We start from the raw sequence: 26,432 nt of genomic DNA, 5'->3' as shown, positions 1-26,432 counted from the left end.
CTTGTGGCCCTCTTAAGTGAGGGTATCGCTATACGTGGGGGCTCGTAAATCCGGGATTTCTGAGACAGCGGTGAACACGCCAGAGGTACCGGCATGGACCCACAGGGAGTCAGAGCATGGTGTGAAGCGGCTAAGGCCGACCCAAGTCAGTCAGTGGTCATTAGCCTCCCAGGGGAGAAATGGTCGACTGAGACCGTAGAGGAGTTAATGAAGTCAGTGTCCCCAGACCATGAACAATGGGTGATGGAGATAAAATCCGACCCAGACATCTCATATCAGTACGCGCTAGTGGAATACTGGGATGGGATGCCGGAGGCTTGCAAGCGCAACTGTGTACGGACACAAGACAACAGATCCTATAGGTTGGCGCACGCAACAAAGGAGGAGCCATCGCCAATGGGATCACTGCAGGCTGCGGCCCGTACCTCACCCGAGAGTCTCAGATCAGCACCGGCCACCCTTAGCTCAGAACTGTGTGCTGTCCTGGGGGAGATTGTGGCCCAGTGCAAGAAGGATCCCACAGATTACCCGATGTCGGGGTACAGAAAACTCCGGATGTTTTCAGGGAGGAAACCTGTACCTTCGGAAGAAGAGGGATTTGAAGAGTGGTTAGATAGCGCAACTCAGGCACTAGAGGAATGGGAAGTTCCAGAGTGCAGAAAGAAGCAGAGGATTGTGGAAAGTCTAAAGGGGCCTGCTCTAGAGGCCGTACGCAACCTGAAGATGAGCAGGACAGACTGTAATGCGCAGGAGTACCTAGATGTATTACAGAATGTGTTTGGTGGGACAGAGAAAATCTCTGAGCTTGCTTATCAGTTAGAGCATTGCTACCAGAAGAAAGGTGAAAAACTATCAGACTACATGGGACGTTTAGATAAAATCCTGCATAGGATGATCCTAAGGAAGGGGATCAGCCCAGGGAAAGTAGATGAGGCCCATGCTCAACAGGTACTGAGGGAAGCTCAACCCATGGATCCTATTGCATGGACACTGCGTGCCCGACAGGATGGGAAGAATCTGGAGTACACTGACCTCATCCGAATGATCAGAGAGGAAGAGGCCCTACTGGAAGAGAAAAGGGAAGAACATCTCACCGAGCCCGTCAAACAACCGGTAGCAATAGTTACACCGGCCATGACTCCCGCTAGAGAAAAGGAGGTGGACACTTTGAAGTTACAGATGTCCCAGGTCATGGAGATGTTGACTGCTATGATGGCGAAAGGTCAAGGGGGAGCCGAGAAACCAAGTCCTAGGAAGGAGTTGTTTCCAGATACACCAACACCAAGCCCCACTCGAGACCGAGAAGAGATGCTATGCTACAACTGCGGGGGCAGTGGCCACTTCGCCAGTAGATGTTCCAGTCCCAAGAAGAAGAAGATGGATAACCGCCAGCCGGCGGGAAACTCCAGAGGGCCCCGGTGAGGGAGTCAACCGGGTGCCCATGCCTTTCAGTGAACTCCAAACTGAATAGAAGGAAGAGAAAGAGAAAACCAGACCCCTCAGAAGGAATGTCTACAAATAAGAAACAATAACATCCCTCAGCGGGTTTGTACTCCCATTACTGTGGGGAGGGTCAATGCATACCAGGCTCGAAAAAGAATAAAGTCAAAAACCAACTGGATGAAGACGGGTCCCCAGAAGAAGGTGGCCTCAACCCGGCCCTACCCAGAAGAATTGGTCGGCCCCTCCCCCACTGTCTCCATCCAGGTGGAAGGAGTCTACACGAAGGCCCTCCTGGACACTGGAGCTCAAGTGACTTTGTTGTACAGAGACTTCTATGATAGGCACTTGAGCCATCTGCCTATACAGAAGATAGAAGAGCTGGAGATATGGGGCCTGGGAGCTCAGAGTTTCCCCTACGATGGTTACCTGCCCATAAAGCTGACCTTCGATCCATCTGTGGCGGGGAAAACAGAGGTGTTTGACACCCTGGCAGTTGTGTGTCCTAGACCGCCCGGGGCCAGCAAGATGTCCCTCATCATAGGGACCAATACGGATCTGGTGCGAAGACTTCTGACCCCTCTAGTGAAGACGAGAAACCATCAAGATCCCAATATCCATCCCATGCTGAAGACAGCCTACCAACGGTTGGTCCTAGAGCAGAAGACCCCAGGAGAGGGGATAGGGAAGGTGTGGAGACTTGGGAGAGAAGAAGTGGTGCTGCAGCCCGGAGAGGTAGCCTGCCTCAGGGCCACGGTGAAGCTTACCTGGGAGCAGCCTGGCCCCTTTGTCATGCTGGAATCCGATCCAAGGGAGGACCACTCAGGCCTGGAAGTGATACCGGAAGTGATTCCAATCAAGGTCCTGAAGAAGGCTCGAGGAAGAGTCCCAGTGAGTGTGAGAAACCCTACGGAGAGACCCATAGAGATCCCTGCCAGGATGCTGTTGGGGCAGGTGAGTCCTGCGGCCCCAGTCAGCTGGGCAGAAGTAAAAGGAACGGGTGAAGGAGGAGATTTTTGGGAAAAACTTTCCATGGAAAACCCGGACCTACCTGGAGCCTGGAAGGAGAGAGCCAATGCCCAGCTGACTAGATGGGAGAGGATTTTCTCAAAGGGTGAGTTTGATGTGGGATGTGCCAGGAGTGCCACCCCCCGAATCCGCCTCCAAGAAGACAAACCCTTCAGGGAAAGGGTTAGGCGGGTCCCTCTAGCTGATCTGGAGGATCTGAGGGAGCAGCTTGCGGAGTTGAAGAAGACTGGTGTGATTCGGGAGTCTAGAAGTCCCTATGCCTCCCCCATAGTGGTGGTCAGGAAAAAGAATGGGTCGTTGAGGCTTTGTATCGACTACAGGACTCTCAACAGGAGGACCATCCCTGACCAGTATACCACACCGAGAATAGAGGATGCCCTACAGAGTTTGTCTGGTGCCAAGTGGTTCAGTGTAATGGACCTCAAGAGTGGGTACTACCAAATCCCCATGCACCAGGAAGACCGAGAGAAGACGGCTTTTATAACTCCAGTGGGATTCTTTGAATTCAACAGAATGCCTCAGGGCCTGTCTGGAGCCCCTGCTACTTTTCAACGCCTCATGGAGAAGACCGTTGGAGACATGAACCTCGTAGAAGTCCTTGTGTACTTGGACGATGTCATTGTCTTCGGGAAGACTTTGGAAGAACATGAGGCCAGGTTGGAGAAGGTGTTGAGAAGACTCAGCGAAGAGGGACTCAAGCTTTCTCCCGAGAAGTGCCGGTTTTACCAATCCTCTGTGAACTATCTGGGACACATAGTGTCTGAAAAAGGAGTGGCTACAGACCCTGAGAAGTTGGAGGCAGTTACCTCTTGGCCAAGACCGACAACAGTCACAGAGCTCAGATCTTTCCTGGGGTTCTGCTCCTATTATAGAAGATTTGTGGATGGGTTTGCCCGGATTGCCAAGCCACTAAACGAATTGCTCAAGACTGAAGGAGAAGAGGATGGCTTGGGACCTAGGAGGGCCGGTGAGTCGGTTCAAGATCAGTGGAACCCAAGGTGTGAAGAGGCTTTCCGAACCTTGAAGAGGAGCCTTACCACGGCCCCAGTCCTGGCCTATGCCGACCCCACCAGACCATATGAGCTACATGTCGATGCCAGTCATGAGGGCCTAGGCGGAGTGCTCTATCAAGAGTATGAAGAGCAGCTCCCTCGGAGAAGAACTACCCCACTCATAAATTGGAGTTCTTGGCCCTCAAATGGGCAGTAGTAGACAAACTGAAGGACTATCTCTATGGGGCGGAGTTTACCGTAAAGACAGATAACAATCCTCTGACCTACCTCTTCACTACTGCAAAGTTAGATGCAACCGGACACAGATGGTTGGCTGCATTATCCGAGTTCAACTTCAGTCTAAAGTACAGACCAGGGGCTGGAAATAGGGATGCAGATGCCCTGTCCCGAAGATCTCATGTCACGGTTAATGACTGGGAAGACTGGACCCAGGTAGCACTGGAAGGAGTGCGAGCACTCTGTCAGGGTGCTGAGTTTCAAGCAAGAGGGGGCTCCAGAGCAGAGGAGATAGGAGTCACCGCAGTGGGAGTCCCTCAACCCTACTGTGGGGTAACTCAACTAGCAGAGGAACTCCTGCCAAAGCTGTCCAGAAAGGAGCTGAGCTATGACCAATTGGAAGACCCCATGGGGAGATTGGTCCTTGAAGCTTTGGAGAACGAGAATCCAGAGGGACTTCGACATCACCCTTCCAAGGAGGCTCACCTGCTGAGGAAAGAGTTGGATAAGCTACAAGTACATCAGGGAGTGGTCTACCGAAGGGGCCCCTCTGATAACTCAGAAGATAAGTGGCAGTTGTTTCTTCCAGAGAAGCACCGAGAGACGGTACTAATTGCCTTACATGACCAGCATGGCCATCTAGGGGCGGAGAGAACTTTCCAGCTTGTCAGAAGCCGGTTCTATTGGCCCTGTATAAGGGCAGAAGTGGAGGAATATTGCCATTCTTGTGCACGATGCATCCAGAGGAAGACTCTACTCCATCAAGCTGCCCCAATGGGCCACCTACAGAGTCAGGGTCCAATGGATCTGGTGTGCATTGACTTTCTCTGCCTCGAACCCGATTTGAGTGGATTGGGAAATGTTCTGGTGGTAACCGATCATTTCACCCATTATGCCCAGGCTTTCCCCACCAAAGACCAAAAGGCCTCCACTGTGGCCAAGGTGCTCATGGAAAAATACTTTGACCACTATGGATTACCACAGAGAATCCACTCGGACCAAGGAAGGGACTTTGAGAGTCGTCTGATCCGGAACCTACTGGACTCATTGGGAATAGAGAAGACCAGAACTACACCTTATCATCCACAAGGAGATGCCCAACCTGAGAGGTTTAATCGGACCTTACTAAACATGCTTGGAACTCTAGAGACAGAGAAGAAGCAACACTGGAGCCAACACATATCCGCTTTGGTGCACGCTTACAACTGCACCACAAGTGATGTGACGGGTTACTTCCCCTACCGGCTCATGTTTGGGAGAGAAGCAAGATTGCCGGTGGATCTGGCCTTTGGCATTTCCCTAGACAATGCCTCTGCTACCTCCCACAAGGGATATGTGGACCGACTTAGACACAATTTGAAAGTGGCCCATGAACGAGCTCAGGCGGCCTCGGACCAAAGGGGAGCCCGCAACAAGAGGAACTTCGATCTGAAGGTTCGAGTGCAAGACCTGCAGCCTGGGGACCGTGTACTGCTACGCAACCTGGGGATCCCTGGGAAGCACAAGCTTGCTGATAGATGGAGATCAGAGCCCTATGTCATTTGCAGAAAGCTACCTGGATTGCCTGTGTATAAGTTAAAACCAGAGGGGAAAGTGGGGCCCTTGAAGACTTGGCACAGGAATCATTTGCTCCTGCTTACTGAAGTAGTCAGAATACCTCCAGTGAGAAATCCACCAGAATCTGTTTCCATTCTGGATACCCCGGGACCTAGCACTCGGTCTCAGACCTCCCGGGTTAGAGATGGACAAGATTCCCAACGAGGTGAAGGTGGAAGAGGAGAGCTTGAGTGGCTGTGGCCTTCATCAACTCCAGGAAATTCTGCCATAGATCTCCCACCTACTGAGGATACACAGGATGGGACACTGAACCCAGAAGCTACAGAGTTCATTCCATCTAGTGGTGTGCCTGAAGGCTGGGAAGATATCCCTAGCATTTACTCAGAAGAGGAAAGGACCGATGTTCCAGAACCAGTGATGCTGTCAGAGTGTGTTCCTGAAGTAGAGCCTGTGGCACCAGAGCCTGAAGTCCCAAGAGAACAGAGAGCTTGCCGAGTTGTGAGACCCCCCAAGAAGCTAACCTACTCTCAAATGGGGGAGAGCTCTGGAGGACTCTGTTGTGACTGCTAGAAGAAGTGCTGAACGCTCTAATCCCTCCACTGACCATTTGGTGGAGGGCAACCCCAGCTCACTCTCTGGCACAGTTAGGCAGGCCACTCATGCCAGTGTGACCTGTGGGACAGGGAATCCCACCTCTGAGTTCTGGTGGAAATTCCCTGTACCAACATCATACCCAGCACTTTCAAAATTGGTACGGGATATGTGTTAAAAGTTTATCTTTGGGGACCAAAGAGTTTAAGTGGGGGGAGTGTGTAGCAGGGTCTCTTTAAGGACTATAAAACTACTGTTCCCAGAACCCCGCTGGTTCCCAGGATGTTTGGAGTTATGCCCCAGAGACTCATGGGGGAGGGCATATAAGGAGGGGGAGAGGCCTAGTTCTTCCTCTTTGGACACCCCCCTTCTCCTAGCAAGAGGAGGTCTGTGCTGAACTGCTGGAGGCACAAGGCCTGAAGCCTGGGCCTTGTGCTCTTTTCCAAAGAGCCCTCTGCCAGCCTAGCTGCACCTGAGTGACATTTTCTCATCCTTGCTGCAGTACACCAGAAGGATTGAAGACTCGGAGGTCGGTGGATTCCTGTTCCTAAACGAATCGGCGGAGAAAACGGACTTGGACCTGTCCGGGTGGTGAGAGCTGTTTAAAGACAGATACTTTATCTTTATTATTCGTTTGGATTACAAAGTTGTTCTTCAAGTGCACCACCGAAAGATTGCTAGCGAATATTGTTTCACTGGACTTCCATCTAGATCAGTCAGGCCTGACTGCATAGGTAGATAGTGCTGGGTGTTAGTTTACCCATGCGGGGAAGTAGCTGAAAAAGGGCAGCGCTAGAGTTGCATAGCAATACTTTATTATGCTGATTACTCTGTTTATCTTTATTACTGGTTACTGCAGGGACCTGCTTATGTGTTGCAAACCAAATGTTCGATTCATGTTATTCCTTTTATAAAACAACAAGTAAAGTCAGTTATATACTTTCAAAGATTGTCTATGAGCTTGAGTTATCCACCCACGCACACACATATTTAGAGTATAAGTGATTTAATGTGTATTGCTAGATACTAACTGTGCCAGAGTGGGTAGAGCAGATTGCCGGGGGGATTGGCGGAGCTGTGCTCAGGGCCCAAACCAAACTTGCGGCCCTCTTAAGTGAGGGTATCGCTATATATATATTCTCAAACAAAAAAAAATTATATTTCATAAATATGTGAAAAGTGTCCAATATTTTAATCAGAAAAATCTAAAATTTGAAATGTCACTGTCCCTTTACTGCAACTTACGTATGCATTCATTTCTGCGTGTGAGCCCGGAGGGACGGGGGCGCTTAAAATAATTTTTTTCTTTTCTCTTATTTATTATACTTTTTAATTAGCATTGTTACACTGTCCCTTTTATTTTACATTTTTTGATCACTTTTATTTCTATCAGAAGGAATGTAAACATCCCTTCTAATAGAAATAAGCATGACAGGTCCACTTTATTGAGAGGATCTGGGGTAAAAAATACCTCAGATCTCACATTTACACTTAAAAGCATAAAAAAATTGAATAAAAAGTCATTTTACGTTTACTTTAATTAAAATAAAATTTAAAAAAAAGGCCCTTTAAGGCCTAGAGTTGGAAGTGACGTCAGAGATGTCGCTCCAATCCTCCAAGGGCATAGAGTCGATTGGGGGGCCATCTTGCCCCCACTCGACTCTATGCCCTTGGAGGACCAGAGTGACTTCCTGCCCATCGCTTCGAGAGATCAGATAGTTTTCCCCTTTAACAACCGGGAAGCGGCTGGGGAGGGGGGGATTGGGGGGTCACCTCTGCTGCTGCCCATATAAGTGACCCCGTGGCCAATTCGCTGCTGGCACCACTTTTATGTGAAAGATCGTCCAATGTTTAAAAAAATATCGGGGTAATAGGAGCTAGCTTCTGCCATAACCACGAGATATATATATATATTGTAAGGGATCTTCCCGGGGTAGGGTGTGTTTGGACACAGTTCACAGCAGACTTGGCATTTATAAAGCAGATCTTGGCGTTTATTCGTGGTACAAACAGTCCAGCAAACAAAAATATACAGCAACACCGTGCTTTCTAAGTACAACAAAAATAAAAGACCTAGCCCGGCTGGGCGCTTACTAACAGGTTCTTCTCACCTATCTGACACTTACAAACACAGCGTCTTTCGCCTGGATATCGCAGGGTGAGTTTTAGCTCCAGCAGTGGCTGTGCTTGCAGCTTCCTTCAACACACAGACTGTTCATTCCCTGGCTGAGAGCAATCACCTGCAGACCCTGCAGAGCCTTTAGCCTCCCAGGCTAATTAGGATCAAAGCTCACCTGATCCCAAACCCAGAACTGGATCGGGGGATGTGGAATGACAGGTCCCTCTACCAAACCTACCTGCCATTCCATATAAACCCAGGCCCGGCAAAATTAAATAACAACTCAGCAGCATATCGCTGCTGAGAAACTGATCCATCCTGGATTTACCATCTCACACTGTGTAGCAACCTAGGTGAGATGTACACCCCCTCGATCACTTCTCCAGTGACATGTCTACATATCCCCCCCCCTCTTTTTCAGACCGGAGGGCTGAGCCTTTTGTCCCCACAGACAACTTACCCTTGACAATGCGTCAGCATTTGCCTGTAATTTCCCTGGCCTGTGTTCCACAGTGAAATTAAAGTTTTGTAGGGAGAGAAACCATCTAGTCACTCTTGCATTTCTCTCCTTGTTTAACTTCATCCATGTTAGGGGGGCATGGTCTGTCACCAACTTAAATTTCCTGCCTAGCAAGTAATACTTTAAAGATTCTAGGGCCCACTTTACTGCCAAACATTCTCGCTCCACAATGGCATAATTTTTCTCGGCCAGGGTTAGTTTTCTACTCAAGTACGTCACTGGATGCTCCTCACCATTCACTACTTGTGAGAGTACTGCACCTAAGCCTGTGTTAGAGGCATCTGTCTGGACCAGAAATTCTCGCCTGAAATCGGGGGTAACTAAGACAGGTGGTTGGCACAAGGCAGACTTAAGGCTTTGGAAAGCCTTCTCGGCCTCTGGGGTCCACGTGACCATTGCTGTCTTTCCGCCCTTTGTCAAGTCAGTTAGTGGAGCAGCAACTGAGGCAAAGTTCGGCACAAATCTACGGTAATACCCCGTAATACCCAGGAAAGCTCTAACCTGTTTCCTTGTCAGGGGTCTAGGCCAATTCTGTATTGCCTCAATTTTATTTAGCTGTGGCTTAATCAACCCTCTCCCAATAATGTAGCCTAGATATTTGGCCTCTTCTAGGGCTAGAGCACACTTCTCGGCATTTATGGTCAACCCCGCATCACTTATGGCATCCAACACGGCCTGTACCTTACAGAGGTGACTTTCCCAATCAGGGCTAAAAATGACCACATCATCGAGGTAGGCAGCTGAGTAATCACGATGTGGTCGCAGAATCAAGTCCATCAACCTCTGGAAAGTTGCAGGCGCTCCATGTAACCCGAATGGCATCACTACATACTGGAATAGCCCATCAGGGGTGGAGAATGCAGTTTTCTCTTTAGCCTCACCAGAAAGTGGAATCTGCCAGTAGCCCTTTGTGAGATCGAGGGTGGTTATGTACCTGGCGTTACCCAACTTCTCAATCAACTCATCTACCCTGGGCATAGGATACGCATCGAACTTGGAGATCTCATTCAACTTTCTGAAATCGTTACAGAACCTCCAAGTTCCATTGGGCTTTGGGATTAGCACAATTGGGCTGGACCATTCACTCTGTGACACCTCAATTACCCCCAGAGCAAGCATACGTTTTACCTCGGCAGATACGGCTTCCCTACGTGCCTCCGGTATCCTATAGGGCTTAAGGTTTACTCTGCTTCTAGGCTCAGTTTCAATGTGATGGTGGATGAGGTGTGTACGCCCTGGGAGGTCAGAGAACTTGTTTTTGTTTTTCTGTAAAAATTCCTGAGCCTCCTGTTTCTGTGACACTGATAGAGTATCACCTACCTTGACTGGAGGGATTGGTTGTGACAAATTATTAACAGTATTTGTCGCCACCAAGGATTCCCTGTCTTTCCAGGGCTTGATCAAGTTTATGTGATAAACTTGGAAAGGCTTCCTTCTACCTGGTTGGTGCACCTTGTAGTTCACCTCACTGACCTTTTCAACAATTTCATAGGGACCTTGCCACTTCGCCAAGAATTTACTCTCAACAGTGGGGACTAGTATAAGGACCCTATCGCCTGGGTTGAATGTCCTGATTCTTGCGGACCGGTTCTAAATTCTACTTTGGGCCTCTTGAGCCCTCTGGAGGTGTTCCCTTACCAGGGGCATTACAGTGGCTATACGGTCCTGCATTTGTGCTACATGCTCAATAACACTCTTGTATGGGGTGGACTCATTCTCCCATGTCTCTTTTGCAATGTCCAGTAGACCCCTAGGGTGATGACCATAGACCAACTCGAATGGTGAGAACCCTGTGGACGCTTGGGGCACCTCCCTAATAGCAAACATGAGGTAGGGTAATAAATGATCCCAGTCACGACCATCTTTTGCCACCACTTTCTTCAACATATGTTTCAAAGTTTTATTAAATCTCTCCACCAATCCGTCCGTCTGGGGGTGGTATACAGAGGTACGGATGTGTGAGATTTTAAATAGTCTGCATAATTCCTTCATTACTTTCGACATAAATGGCGTACCTTGGTCAGTTAGGATTTCTTTGGGGATCCCCGTCCTAGAGAACATATAAAACAACTCAGGTGCAATTGTTTTAGATGCAGTGTTTCTTAAGGGTACAGCCTCAGGATAGCGGGTCGCATAATCCAGGACTACCAAAATATACTGGTGTCCTCTAGCTGACTTTACAATGGGACCCACTAAATCCATGGCAATACGCTCAAAAGGCACCTCTATAATAGGGAGCGAAACCAAAGGACTGCGAAAATGTGACACTGGGGCACTAACCTGACATGTGGGGCACGACTCACAGTATTTTTTAATGTCATCATATATGGCCGGCCAAAAAAACCTCTGGAGAACCCTCTCTCGCGTTTTGTCAGTCCCCAAGTGTCCCCCAAGAACATGGTTATGTGCCATGTCAAGCACCTGACGCCGGTACGGCTTAGGTACCAGAAGCTGTTCCACAATCTCATCCTTAACCTTATTGACTCTATAGAAAAGATCATTAGTCACCGAAAAATGTGGAAATCTTTTTTCAGCGTCTGGTTCCTGAGGTACCCCGTTCATAACAGCAACCTGCTCTCTCGCATTTTTGAGAGTGGGGTCCTGTAATTGTGCAGCCCCAAAATTATCGCTAGACACCTCTAAGTCTAGTATATTTTGCTCAGTGGGAGGAGCCTCCTCCTCCCCAGCCAGGACCTGCAAAGGAAAACAATCATTTTCATCCTGTACACTTTTATCATTCACAGTGGACAAGGCAACCACCTTAGAGGTATCCTCACTCCTTTTGGGGATTTTTCTTTTTTCCCAGAGAGCCCAGAATAAAGGAAAATCGCGCCCCAATATTACATTATGCATGAGGTTTTTAACCACACCCACTTCATATTGTACTGTGCCTTGTTCAGTCCCGACTTTAGCCAGCACTACAGGGTACACTTTTGTATCACCATGTATGCACACAACACTCATATGCTTTTTAGACTCTAAGTCCCCAGCCACCAGGCTAGCATGCACCAAGGTTACGAGGCTTCCTGAGTCCATTAACGCTTTAACAGGAAAGTCATTGATTGTGATGTTGCAGATTTGCGGTTCAGTCTCTAGTCCAGGAACTGCAGCACAAGATGGTTCCGCAAATAGCGACTGACGCCGGCTAGCGTCACATTCCATGGGTTCAGAGGTAAGAGGGCAATGGGCCGACACGTGTCCCGCCTCATGGCATCTCCAACACTGGATAGGGCCTGGTCCCCTTGGCAAGGAGTCCTTTTTAGAGCCCCTTAGCCACCCGGGACCATCACCAGTCTTTTGTCCCTGAGACACCACTTGAGCCCTTTTCCCCCCATCAGCAGCCCTCCACACTCCCCCAATAGATGGAAGTCTCTTACCAGCTGACGGTACCGATCTGGCGCTCCGGAGAGGTGAAGATGCTGCAGGAACATCACGGAGGTAGTCCTCAGTCGCCTGGAACCTCTCCACAAGGTTGACAAGTTCGTTTGCATTCTTAGGATCACCTTGTCCCACCCAGCGTTGCAGGTCCGTAGGAAGTGCTCGGAGGTAGCGATCCATCATGACCTTCTCTAGGATTTGTGCAGGAGTAGAAGTGTCTGGCTCCAACCACTTTCTTGCCAAATGGATTAGGTCATACATCTGGGACCTCGCTGATCTGTCCGGACTGTAGCTCCAGTTGCGTACTCTCCTGGCACGGACTGCAGTAGTAACTCCTAGTCGGGCAAGTATCTCCGCTTTTAGCCGAGTATAGTCCTTAACCTCTTGCTCACTGAGGTCATAGTAGGCCTTTTGAGGTTCACCTGTTAAATAGGGCGCAATTACCTCTGCCCACTCAGCGGCTGGTAACTTCTCTCGCTCAGCCACGCGCTCAAATACTGTTAGATAGGCTTCAACATCGTCCTCAGCAGTCATCTTTTGCAGCGCTTTCTGCACAGTCCTTCTCCCAAAAAAAATCTCTGGAGCGGCTCCCATCACTGTGGGTGGATTAGCAACCACAGGCGCCTCTCGATTTGCTATCAGGTGCTCGATAAGTTGTTGTTGTGCAGCCATGGACTGTTCATGTTGCTGTTGTTGCAAACTCAGTTGCATAAACTGCTTCAGCATCTCCTCCATGTTGCTGGACTGTTCTTGGAGTGTAGTTGCAGCTTTCACCCAGGACATCAGTAGCTGTAGCCAAGTCTGTCCACACCGTTGCCCCTAGCAACCGACTTGCCCGCATTCTCCACCAATTGTAAGGGATCTTCCCGGGGTAGGGTGTGTTTGGACACAGTTCACAGCAGACTTGGCATTTATAAAGCAGATCTTGGCGTTTATTCGTGGTACAAACAGTCCAGCAAACAAAAATATACAGCAACACCGTGCTTTCTAAGTACAACAAAAATAAAAGACCTAGCCCGGCTGGGCGCTTACTAACAGGTTCTTCTCACCTATCTGACACTTACAAACACAGCGTCTTTCGCCTGGATATCGCAGGGTGAGTTTTAGCTCCAGCAGTGGCTGTGCTTGCAGCTTCCTTCAACACACAGACTGTTCATTCCCTGGCTGAGAGCAATCACCTGCAGACCCTGCAGAGCCTTTAGCCTCCCAGGCTAATTAGGATCAAAGCTCACCTGATCCCAAACCCAGAACTGGATCGGGGGATGTGGAATGACAGGTCCCTCTACCAAACCTACCTGCCATTCCATATAAACCCAGGCCCGGCAAAATTAAATAACAACTCAGCAGCATATCGCTGCTGAGAAACTGATCCATCCTGGATTTACCATCTCACACTGTGTAGCAACCTAGGTGAGATGTACACCCCCTCGATCACTTCTCCAGTGACATGTCTACAATATATATATATATATATATATCTCTACACAGTGGGCGGTCCAGAAGTGGTTTACTGCAGGTATAGAAAGTTGAGCATAAAAATACAATTAACCGCTTGCCGACCAGCATTATACAACGGGAGGTCGGCACGTTCCCGTGAGCCGTTGTAGCTATACGTCGGCTCAGGCGGGATAGCAGGCGCGCGTGGCCGGAGGAGCGCACATGCGCCCACTGCACTGGGGGAGTGCCGATGTTCGTGGATGACCGCCGGTTATGAGCAATCACGGGCACAACAGGCAGAACAGAGACGTGTGTGTGTAAACACAAACATCCCTGTTCTGTTCTGTGAGGAGTGACAGATCGTGAGTTCCTAATAGCTAGTAACCACGATCCGTCATTTCCGCTAGGTCAGTCCCCTACCCCTACAGTTAGAACACACAGTCAGGGAACACAGTTAACCCCTTGATCGCCCCCCTAGTATTCAGAACCTTCCCTGCCAGTGTCATTTACACAGTAATCAGTGCATTTTTATAGCACTGATCGCTGTATAATTGTCAATCATCCCAAAAATGTGCCAAAAGTGTCTGATGTGTCTGCCATAATGTTGGCATCACGATAAAAATTGCAGATCGCCTCCATTACTAGTACAAAAAAAAAATAATAATAATAAAAATTCCATAAATCTATCGCCCTTGTACACGCGGTCGGAAATTCCGACGGAAAATGTCCGATCGGACCGTGATGTCGGATAATCCAATCGTGTGTGGGCTCTATCTGACTTTTTCCGTCGGAATGTCCGACCAACAAAGTTTGAGAGCTGTATATAACATGATCCGATCGGACTTTGTCCGATCGTTTGTAGAGAATTCCGATCGGACAAAGTGCCACGCATGCTCAGATGAAATTACGAGACCAAAGCTATTGGCTACTAGCCGCAACGTAGTCCCGTCGCAACGAACGAACGTCATCACGTTCCGACGATCGGATTTTCCGACAACTTTGTCCGACCGTGTATATGCAACACCAGTTTCGGACAAAATCCGTCGGAAAAAATCCGACGGATTTTGTTGTCGGAATGTCCGACCGTGTGTACAAGGGCATCCCCTATTTTGTAGACACTATAACGTTTGCGCAAACCAATCAATATTGCGATTTTTATTACCAAAAATATGTAGAAGAATACGTATCGGCCTAAACTGAGTAAAAAAATTAGCTTTATTTTTTTTTTTTATTGGGGATATTTATTATAGCAAAAAGTACAAAATATTGTGGGGGTTATTTTTCAAAATTGTTGCTCTTTTTTGTTTATAGCGCAAAAAATAAATAAAAACCGCAGAGGCGATCAAATAGCACCAAAAGAAAGCTCTATTTGTGGGGAAAAAAGGACGTCAATTTTGTTTGGGTGCAGCGCAGCACGACCGCGCAATTGTCAGTTAAAGCGACGCAGTGCTGAATCGCAAAAAATGCTCTGGTCATTGAGCAGCCAAATCTTCCGGGGCTGAAGTGGTTAAATTACATTAAACTTGACTAACCTCCCAATACTAAAAAAAAAAAAAAAATGACATACAAGTTCTAGATGAGATGACACCTTTATTGCAGCATCACAATGGGCAGTGAGATGTTCTACAACAAATGGGTTAGAAAATTACAGGGTAATGATTTTACGGTTATAAAAATTTTACTGATTTCCGGCTCTCTAGAAAGAGACAAATTGTGGAAAATGTTTGTTGCTTGCAGGCAATTGTGTGCGTTTGTTGTTTTTCACAAGACCCATTCATTACCTACACATTAATGGAATGAAATTACACTTTATATCCCCCTTCATGACCGGGCCATTTAATGCAATACAGCACTGCGTCGCTTTAACCTGCAATTGCGCGGTCATGCAACGCTGTACTTAAATAAAATTGATTGTCCTTTTTTCCCCCACAAATAGAGTTTTCTTTTGGTGGTATTTGTATTTGCGTTTTTTATATTTTGTGCTATAAACAAAAAAAGAGAATTTAAAAAAAACATATCCAGTAAAAAATCGAATTTCTTCATAAATTTAGGCCAATATGTATTCTGCTACATTGTTTTAGTAAAAAAAAATCCCAATAAGTGTATATATTGATTGGTTTGCGCTAATGTTATAGTGTCTACAAACTATGGGATATATTTATGGAATTTTTATTTTCATTTTTTTTACTAGTAATGGCGGCAATCAGCGATTTTTTTTTTTTTTTTTTACTGCGACAGTCATATTTGTCCACCGCAATAAATGACACTTTTTGGGGACCAATTGCGCGGTCATGCAACACTGTACCCAAACGAAAATATTATGTATTTTTTCCAAATAAACAAAAAAAGACCGAAAAGTTTGAAAATAGAAAAAAAACAAAAACACATTTTTTCATAGTGATCATTAGGGATGAGCTTCGTGTTCGAGTCGAACATACGTTCGACTCGAACATCGGCTGTTCGCCCGTTCGGCGAATTTCGAACGTTATGGGCCGTTCGCACCAAATTCGTGTGGCGCTCACGGCCCACAATGCACTGCGATGGCGCAGTGCATTGCTGGCTCATGATTGGCCAAGCATGCACTGTGACCCCACATGCTTGGCCAATCACAGCGCCGGCAGCGAGGAGAGCCATGATTGGCCACAGGCAGGATGCCTGTGGCCAATCATAGCTCAGGCTGTGTGATACACGCCCGACACTATATAAGGCCGCCAGCGCGGCGGCCTTTTGTAGTGCGTTGCCATCTGTAGCAGTTAGTGGGTGTTCTGTGTACCTTCAACACAGTATACACCGATCGTTATCGGCCGATTTTTCGTTCTTGCTCTTCTGTAGTGGTTGTTGTCTGCGTGCCCTGACCGCAGTATACACCGCTATATTCACCTATATATCTAGCGATATATCTATCTTTTATAATAGAGCTTGCAGTCAGTGTTAGGAGATTGTGCGTGCTGTCTGCGTGCTCTGAACGCAGTATACACCGCTATATCCACCTATATAGCTAACTTTCTTGCTCGTTTTAAATAGAGCTTGCAGTCACCGGTAGGAGATTGTGCGTGCTGTCTGCGTGCTCTGAAAAAGACGGACGGCAAAACAAATTATACAGGGGTGATAACCCTTCCCTATGTTTTCCAAAAAACTTAAAAATAGTTTTTTTGACTGGAGCTACACTTTAAAAATGTACCAGTTGAAAATTACAAACAGATTCAACTTAACACAACAAACCTACACAGTCCCTGTCTTGTTTGCACCGCCTGTATACTGCTGTTCTGAGTATATAGGGCCTGGGGGCCACACGTATTTCCTTTTTTTAATATGGGTACGGGGTTCCCCTTAATATGTGTACAAGACCCAAAGGGGCTGGTAATGGGCAGGGAGGGCTACCCATGCCATTTTTCTCAATGATTTTCAACCATATTGCAGGAACCAGATATAACATTAAAACCGCAAGCAGCTTTAAATGACGTTATTTCCGTTAAATGTTAAATTTTGTGCAGGGACTGTTCTAAACACGGGAAACACGTGGCACTTCACATGCATACTACAGACACCCCCCAGGCACGATATTTAAAGGAATATTTCACTTTTTTTTTCACTTTAATCGTCATTAAAATCAGTGCTCCCACCAAAACGGCCGTTTTTAAACGTTTTTTTTGCATTGACCCATGTCCCCTGGGGCAGGAGCCAGGTCCCCAAACCCTTTTTAGGACAGTATCTTGCATATTAGCCGTTAAAATTAACACTTTTAATTTCGAACGTTCGAGTCCCATAGACTTCAATGGGGTTCTAACGTTCGTACGAATTCGGGGTCCGTTCGAAAGTTCTGGTGCAAACCGAACCGGGGGGTGTTTGGCTCATCCCTAGTGATCATGTTGTCCTTAGTGACCCAGAGGACTCCGGACCGAATGCCTCAGCTAACCTACGCTGCATGGCCTCCCTGATCCTGCAAAGCCTGCGGAAGGATCCTCGTATTCTTTGGATCAAGGAGAGGGACCATTACTGATCCACGGTACAAGGGTAAGGTTGTGGACCTTATCTTGCCGTCGCAGAGGGAGCAGAGGATGAGACATCTCCGGGAGGCCTTGCAGAAAGGTCTGTGCAACGTGTTCCCAGAGATTGGGAGGTTACAAACTCCTGGTCCTGGACAACGTGTTGCTGAGGCATCGGTCAGAAGGAGCGGTGGAGAAGGTGGCTGTCTGACCGATGCATTCAGACAATTTTTTAGTCTGCAGCCCCAAGGTATGATCGGTTCCAGCAACCATCGCCAGCGTCTGATTTACATAGTGCAGGAATACCTAGGGGCAAGGTCAGACTTGGACACCTTTCCCACCAAAAATCCTCTGGCTTACTGGGTCTTGGGGATGGATCACTGGCCAGAGCTTGCACAGTATGCAATTGAGCTACTGGCCTGTCCTGCATCCAGCGTTCTTTCGGAATGCACCTTCAGTGCTGCTGGTGGCTTTGTAACCGATCACAGGGTGCGCCTGTCCACCGACTCGGTTGATCGACTGACCTTCATAAAGATGAATCAGTCTTAGATCACCACCAGCTACTAAGCACCTGAAGCTGATGTAACCGAATAATTTTTTTTGAAATATCATATCCCTTCAAGACTGCCTATGCTGATGCTGAGTGACTGTCCTGTTATGTTGACTGTCTATCCTCTTCCTCCTCCGCTGATATCTTGGAAGAACATTTTTGGTTCTGGGTGATGCCACCAGCCCAATTTTTCAGCCCCTGTTTAACAGGGACGTGTAATTACAATTTTTGATGCAATGCTTTGCAGCAGGGCTCATTTCTGCACTACAAATAGAGTATATGGGAGAGGTTGCAGTGTTGTGGCACCAGCACCAGTGCCTAAGGCCCAATTTTTCAGCCCCTGTTTAACAGGGGCATGTAATACAATTTTTGATGCAATGCTTTGCAGCAGGGCTCATTTCTGCACTACAAATAGAGTATATGGGAGAGGTTGCAGTGTCGTGGCACCAGCACCAGTGCCTAAGGCCCAATTTTTCAGCCCCTGTTTAACAGGGGTGTGTAATTACAATTTTTGATGCAATGCTTTGCAGCAGGGCTCATTCCTGCACTACAAATAGAGTATATGGGAGAGGTTGCAGTGTCGTGGCACCAGCACCAGTGCCTAAGGCCCAATTTTTCAGCCCCTGTTTAGCAGGGGCGTGTAATTACAATTTTTGATGCAATGCTTTGCAGCAGGGCTCATTCCTGCACTACAAATAGAGAATATGGGAGAGGTTGCAGTGTCGTGGCACCAGCACCAGTGCCTAAGGCCCAATTTTTCAGCCCCTGTTTAACAGTGGCGTGTAATTACAATTTTTGATGCAATGCTTTGCAGCTGGGCTCATTCCTGCACTACAAATATAGTATATGGGAGAGGTTGCAGTGTCGTGGTACCAGCACCAGTGCCTAAGGCCCAATTTTACAGCCCCTGTTTAACAGGGGCATGTAATTACAATTCCTGATATAATATTTCACAGCAGGGCCCGTTCCGACGCCCACCGAGAGTAACTGTGAGGACTTACAGTGTTGTGGCACCAGCAGCACTACCACCACCACAACCACCAAAGGCCCTATTTTTCTACCACTGTTCAACAATGGCATGTAATTACAATTCTTGATATAATTGTTCACAGCAGGGGTCTCCAATGCCTACCAAGAGTCACTTTGAGGGCTTGCAGTGTTGTGGCAACACCAACACCTTAGGCGCAAATTTCTGCAGAGCATATAGATCAGGCCCCTACTTTCAAACATCCAACTTACAAACGTCTCCTACTTGCAAACGGAAGGAGACAACAGGAAGTGAGATGAAAAAAGACGGACGGCAAAACAAATAATACAGGGGTGATAACCCTTCCCTATGTTTTCCAAAAAGCTTAAAAATAGATTTTTTGACTGGAGCTACACTTTAAAAATGTACCAGTTCAAAATTACAAACAGGTTCTACTTAACACAAGAAACCTACACAGTCCCTGTCTTTTTTGCACCGCCTGTATACTGCTATTCTGAGTATATAGGGCCTGGGGGCCCCACACCTTTCCTTTTTTTAATATGGGTACGGGGTTCCCCTTAATATCTGTACAAGACCCAAAGGGGCTGGTAATGGGCAGGGGGGCTACCCATGCCATTGTTCTCAATGATTTTCATCCATATTGCCGGAACCAGATATTACATTAAAACCGCAAGCAGTTTTAAATGACTTTTTTTTCAGTTAAATATCATTTTGTGCAGGGACTGTTCTAAACACGGGAAACATGTGGCTCATCCCAGGCCTACTATAGACACCCCCCAGGCACCATATTTAAAGGAATATTTCACTTTTTTTCACTTTAATCGTCATTAAAATCAGTGCTCCCGAAAAAACTGCCGTTTTTAAAAACATTTTAGGCATTGACCCATGTCCCCTGGGGCAGGAGCCAGATCCCCAAACTCTTTTTAGGACAATATCTTGCATATTAGCCATTAAAATTAGCACTTTTTATTTTGAACGTTCGAGTCCCAAAGACTTCAATTGGATTCTAAAGTTCGCACGAATTTTAGGTCCGTTCGAAAGTTCTGGTGCGAACCGAACCGGGGGGTGTTCGGCTCATCCCTACTGGGCACATCCTAATCACCCAGAGCATTAGCATCATCGCTCCTTGTTCCAGCAAGGAGATAGGAAAGATCTCCCTCTTACTGGCTCTGCCATAAGAGAAGTGTCTACGAAGTGGCTGGCCTTTTCGTTGAGAAGTACTAACACTGACTGCGGGAACAAGTTAAAAACAGAGAGGGTCCAGCTAGGACTGAACTAACTTGCACCTGTACGCGACGTTATGTGGCCACACTGCATGAACGTGATGATGTAGCCACGCTGCGGCATACCACGACATCATGACGCAATGTCACAAACCATCATGCAATGGACTCGAAATCAGTATCCATGCACGGTGGAGCTCTCTAATGGTTGCTCAGCACATGGCAAAAAGTAACAAGTAGAAATAGACAGACCCCCTCATTGAGGAATGAGTCCCGGGAGGCTTAGGTGGACTGAAAGCAGTGAAAATTGAATGAGGCCACAGCACTACGGACATTTAACCATAGAGCCAATATAGACGGCATATATCAATTGTATAGCTATCAAAAATTGTGCCCTAGAACAAACAGCAGGAAGGGAGAAAGTGAAAAACATGCTATCAAAGTACTGGATAAACCGGGGGGGTGGGGGATAAGTGTCTGAAACGATGAGGCCAAATACATCTCAGGACCCCCCAGAGATTAAGCCCTCCAGAAATGGTTTGAAGGAAATCATCTCGTTGAGTCCCGGAAATGATGTTGCGTTCAATTTAGCGTTTAGGAAAGCAACATCTAAAACCAGCCAAGAACTGCTATATGGAACCAAAGTTCAGAAAAAAGATGACAATCAAATAAGGCGGCACAGTGGTGAAGTGGTTAGCACTCTCACCTAGCAGTAAGAGGGGTCACTGGTTCAAATCCCAACCACGACACTACCTGCCTGGAGTTTGCATGTTCTCCCTGTGCCTGCGTGGGTTTCCTCCGGGTACTCCAGTTTTCTCCCACACTCCAAAGACATGCAGGTAGGTTAATTGGCTTCTGTCCAAAATCAGCCCTAGTATATGAATGGGGACCTAGAATTGGGGGCTCCTTGAGGGTAGGGACCAATGAGAGTGTGCAATGTACAGGGATAGGGACAATTGTAGACACTCACTCAGGTTGAACTGGATGGACTGGTGTCTTTATTCAACCTTACTAACTATGAAACTATGAAACTATGATTGTCACTCGTTTCTCAAACTAACAAGAACGCTTTAAGAATATTGTGCATAAATACGGGCACGTTCTGGCATGGGACCCTATAGTTGGGACACTTCTGCCAAAACGTTCCAGCATTTACTTTTCGTAGAGCCAGATCTCTATGGGATAAACTTGTCTCCAGTGAATACAGGGCGGGGGCGGTGTGTTAGGGATCCATGCACGAGACATGGTACGTTTAAATGTGGAGGATGCGGCTATTGCCACTATATGGATACCAATACTCAACAGTTACTTCCAAATAAAATCAACTTCACCCCTAGGCATTTTGCGAATTGCAAGACTCCTGGGCTGGTATATCTCTTGCAATGTGAATGCAAATGTTTTTATGTAGGCAACGCCAAAAATAAACTGTGGCAAAGAGCATACCGCCACATTCTAAGCATGATAAGTCTGGATTGTGCAATCCAGATTTACCATTGGGATGCCATACAATACATTTCCATGGTGGTATTTTTCCTCACATAAAATTCCTAGTACTCGACAGGGTGCATCCAGGAATCGGGGGGGTGACTAGAATAAGACTTTATTACAGCGAGAACAATGCTGGATTTTTAAATTGAATGCAACATAATTTCCGGGACTCAACGAGATGATTTCCTTCAAACCATTTCTGGAGGGCTTCATCTCTGGGGGTCCTGAGATGTATTCAGCCTCATTGTTAAGACACTTACGTCCCTCCTAGGTTCATCCAGTCCTTTGATAGCATGTCACTTTCTCCCTCCCTGTTGTTTATTCCGGGGTTAAATTTTTGATAGCTATAGAATTGATGTATGCTGTCTATATATGCTGAAAAGGTTCACTATGGTTTATTCTATTCATGGTTAAATACGATAGCAAACATGGGTATATATATGTTACATAGTTACATAGTTACATAGTTACATAGTTACTCAGGTTGAAAAAAGACACAAGTCCATCCAGTTCAACCTTAAAAACAAATAAATAAAATAAAAAATAATCGTACAATCCAGATACCCAATTTTATGCCCACAATTGATCCAGAGGAAGGCGAAAAAAAAAAACAGCAGCGCATGCTCCAATTTACTACAGCAGGGGAAAAAAATTCCTTCCTGATCCCCCAATAGGCGATCGGATTTTCCCTGGATCAACTTTACCTATGTTAGTACCTAGTTATATTATGTACCATCAGGAAAGTATCCAAGCCTTTCTTAAAGCAATCTACTGAACTGGCCAGAACCACCTCTGGCGGGAGTCTATTCCACATTTTCACTGCTCTAACTGTGAAGAAACCTTTCCGTACTTGAAGCTGAAATCTCTTTTCCTCTAGACGTAAAGAGTGCCCCCGTGTCCTCTGGGTTGACCGTACAGAGAACAACTCAACACCAAGTTCACTATATGGACCCCTAATATATTTGAACATGTTAATCATATCCCCCCTTAATCTCCTCTTCTCAAGAGTGAATACATTTAGTTCCTCTAATCTTTCCTCATAGCTGAGTTCCTCCATGCCTCTTATCAGTTTGGTTGCCCTTCTCTGCACTTTCTCCAGTTCCCCGATATCCTTTTTGAGAACTGGTGCCCAAAACTGAACGGCATATTCCAGATGAGGTCTTACTAATGATTTGAACAGGGGCAAAATTATATCTCTTTCTCTGGAGTCCATACCTCTCTTAATACAAGAAAGGACTTTGCTCGCTTTGCAAACAGCAGCTTGGCATTGCATGTTGTTATTGAGTTTATATATATATATATATTGTATATTGTATATACTGATCCCATTTGTTGTCTATGACTGTCCTTACAATAACTTTTTTAACCGCTTGCTGACCAGCCGCCTCAGTTGTACTGCGGCAGAATGGAACGGGCAGGTGAATCGCCGTTATGTTACGTTGCTCCTTCTGGTGGCCACTACGGGCGCGCCCGCTGCTCGCCTCCAGAGCTAATGTGAGTGACCGCCGGGCTCCCGGGATCAGAACCAGGATCTCTGTGTTCTCTGAGGGGAGAAGAGACAGATTGTCTGTTCATACAAAGTATGAACAGCGATCTGTCACCTCCCGTAGTCAATCCCATCTCCCCTTCAGTTAGAACACACACTAGGGAACACAATCAACCCCTTGATCACCCCCTAGTGTTAACCCCTACCCTGCCAGTGAAATTTTTACAGTAATCAGTGCATTTTTATAGCATTGATCGCTGTATTAATGCCAATGGCCCCAAAAATGTGTCATAATTGTCCGAAGTGTCGCAGTCCCGATAAAAAAAAAAAAATACAGATCGCCGCCATTACTAGTAAAAAAAAAAAAAAACATAATAAAAATGCTATAAATCTATCCCCTATTTTGTAGATGCTATAACTTTCGCGCAAACCAATCAATAAACAATTATTGCGATTTTTATTTCCAAAAATATGTAGAAGAATACATATCGGCCTAAACCGAGAAAAAAATTGCTTTTTTTTAAAAAAAAAAGGGGATATTTTTTATAGCAAAAAGGTACAATATATTGTGTTTTTTTCAAAATTATGGCTATTTATTTGTTTATAGCGCAGAAAATAAAAACCGCAGAGAGGATCAAATACCACCAAAAGAAAGCTCTATTTGTGGGGAAAAAAGGACGTCTATTTTGTTTGGGTACAATGTCGCACGACTGCACAATTGTCAGTTAAAGTGATGCAGTGCCGAATCGCAAAAAATGGCCCTGTCATTGAGCAGCCAAATCTTCCGGGGCTGAAGCAGTTAATTGAAATTCTTTTGTTGCCTATTTAGGCAGTATTTTCGCCTTTACACTTGTATCATTTAAAAAACTTTTAAGCATCTGAAAATACTGTGTGATGTGAATAATTTTTCATTACGCTGTATTATCGCTTTAGTTCGTTCTGAGTGCTCCGTCTAAGCGGCGTGTGGTGCCTGTTCGCAGTGCTGCGGCCTCATTAAATTTTCACTGCTTTCAGTCCACTTAAGCCTCCCGGGAGCCATTACTTGATGGGGGGGTCTGTCTATTTCTACTTGTTACTTTTTGCCATGTGCTGACCAACCATTAAGCCCTTGTACACACGGTCGGAGATTCCGTCGGATTGTGTCCTATCGGACCGTGTTGTCGGATAATCCGACTGTGTGTGGTCTGCATCGGACTGATTCCGTCGGAATATCCGTCGGACCCAATGTTCCAACTTGTTGGAAATATTTCCCGACCAACTGGTTCGATCGGACATACTCCGATCATGTGTAGAGAATTTTGATCGGACAAAGTGCCACGCATGCTCAGATCAAATTCCTACATCAAAGCTATTGGCTACTAGCCTGAATGTAGTCCCATCGTAACAAAATTACGTCATCACGTTCTGAAAGATTGGATTTTTCGACAACTTAGTCTGACCGTGTGTATGCAACAGTTTCGGACAAGATCCGACAGACAAAATCCGACGGATTTGGTTGTCGAAATCTCCGACCGTGTGTACAGGGTCTTAGAGAGCTCCATCGTGCATGGATACTGATTCCGAGTCCATTGCATGATGGTTTGTGCGCCATGAGATGTTGCGTTGTGATGTCACGGTACGCCGCAGCGTGGCTACATCAGCGCGCTTATGCGGCACGGCCGTATGATGTTGCGTACAGGCGCCATCTTGGTGCACCTCATTTTGGGGTCATATACATATATGGATGCCATTTTGGCACACCCAGCACTGAGGTCATACATACAATGGTGATTCAGACACCATGGGATCAAATATGCTGACCCAGGTGTCTGTAATCACACTGTAATTAAGTAGCATGTATTTATAGCGCCAATGCTCCACCCGTCAGCCTCTCTTTCACCGGGCTGACGGAAGGAGCCACATGAAACCATCATTGCTGTAAGGTCAGTTGACTTTTGATGCATATAGATCTCCTAACTTTGATGTGATCACTACACCGCCATTTATGCAGAAGTTTGGGACCACACCATATACCATTATTCCACATTTTTTTACATGTAGCTAATAGGCTTTGTTATGCCGCTATTGTTTAGGCCACATGAGGATCTGAGTCATAAGATAGACCCCTAGACAGTTGATTGGTGGTCTGTGGAGGCGCATATATAAAGACCAAGACTGTCTCCAGTATTGAGATAATATGTCCTTGGATGACGAATACCCTCTACTTTTTGAAGTCCCTGCAAACCGGAGGTATGGTCAGTGTGTGACTATTGTGGACAGTGCTCATTTTCGTTTTTAAATACATCTCACATTTAATATTCTAAGACACTATACTCAAACCAATGGTTAAACAATTGTCTATATCTATTTAGATATGGTGCAGTAAAATCCATCGACCCAATGCACTCCTTTTAAGTGCTTAGGCTGGTTCACACCTATGGCATTTTTAGTGCTTTTTGCATTTTGCAGATTTGCACTACAGTCCATATAACATGGTTTCCTATGGAACACGTTGTGTAGTGCAAACCTGAAAAATGCAAAAAGCACTAAAAATGCCATAGGTGTGAATCAGGCTTAACTGGGCCTTACGTGAACCATCTTGGCCCATGACACGGTGGCCAATATTAATGCGTGGCTGTGATGGACCACCCATTCTTCGCCTTTAGAGCCATTTCTGCTGTTCTGTGGAATACTTTGATGTGGTAAACTAAGTGTAATGGTAAGCTGCGCTAAAAAAAAAAAAAAAAAATTGTGCTAAAATGATTCCTATATGAGTGGAATGATGAAAACAAACAAAACAAAATACCCTAAACTAGATGAGAAAATAAATCTCCATCAATTCATACAACAATGAATAGTAAGTAATGAAATAGATAATGTTATAAAAATTATTATAAAAAATGTGAATGAGTCATATCATTGATACATAAGTGAAAAAAGCAAAAACCCAAAAACAGGAAAAAACACGACAGTGTCAGATTGCGTGAAAAGACCCAACCTGATTGAACCAATCAGAAGAATCCTCAAATAAAAAAAGGTGAATGACACAAAATATATATATCCCTCATATATACAGACATATAAACTCAAAATAAAAACAGAAAAAAATTCAGATAAATGTGAAAAATAATCGAAAAAGGAATAGAATATAGTCAATTAGAGTCCCAAGAAAAATATCAATCAGCAAGTGGTAATAATTCGTCCAGAGTGAAGATGAAAAAATGACACCCACATCACTTCGTGTATACAGGAGTCCAAAAAGCCACCTCCACCAGTGAAAAAAGGGGGCCGCTTACCAGAACTTGAGATCTCAGTGTTACGTGAGATCAAAAGGGCATGTGTATGGATGGTCTGGATGAACTGTCACAGGACCACACCGGACTCTCCTCAGTGTTATTCCCCAATGATGAAGCGATGGTATCACAGTTCTTC

Source organism: Lithobates pipiens, unplaced genomic scaffold, assembly GCF_037356315.1.
Source record: "Lithobates pipiens isolate NorthernLeopardFrog02 unplaced genomic scaffold, aLitPip1_a1.2 Scaffold_8, whole genome shotgun sequence".
In the NCBI taxonomy this organism is placed as follows: domain Eukaryota; kingdom Metazoa; phylum Chordata; class Amphibia; order Anura; family Ranidae; genus Lithobates; species Lithobates pipiens.
The sequence above is the reverse complement of the archived record's forward strand: the minus strand, read 5'-3'. Positions refer to the sequence as shown.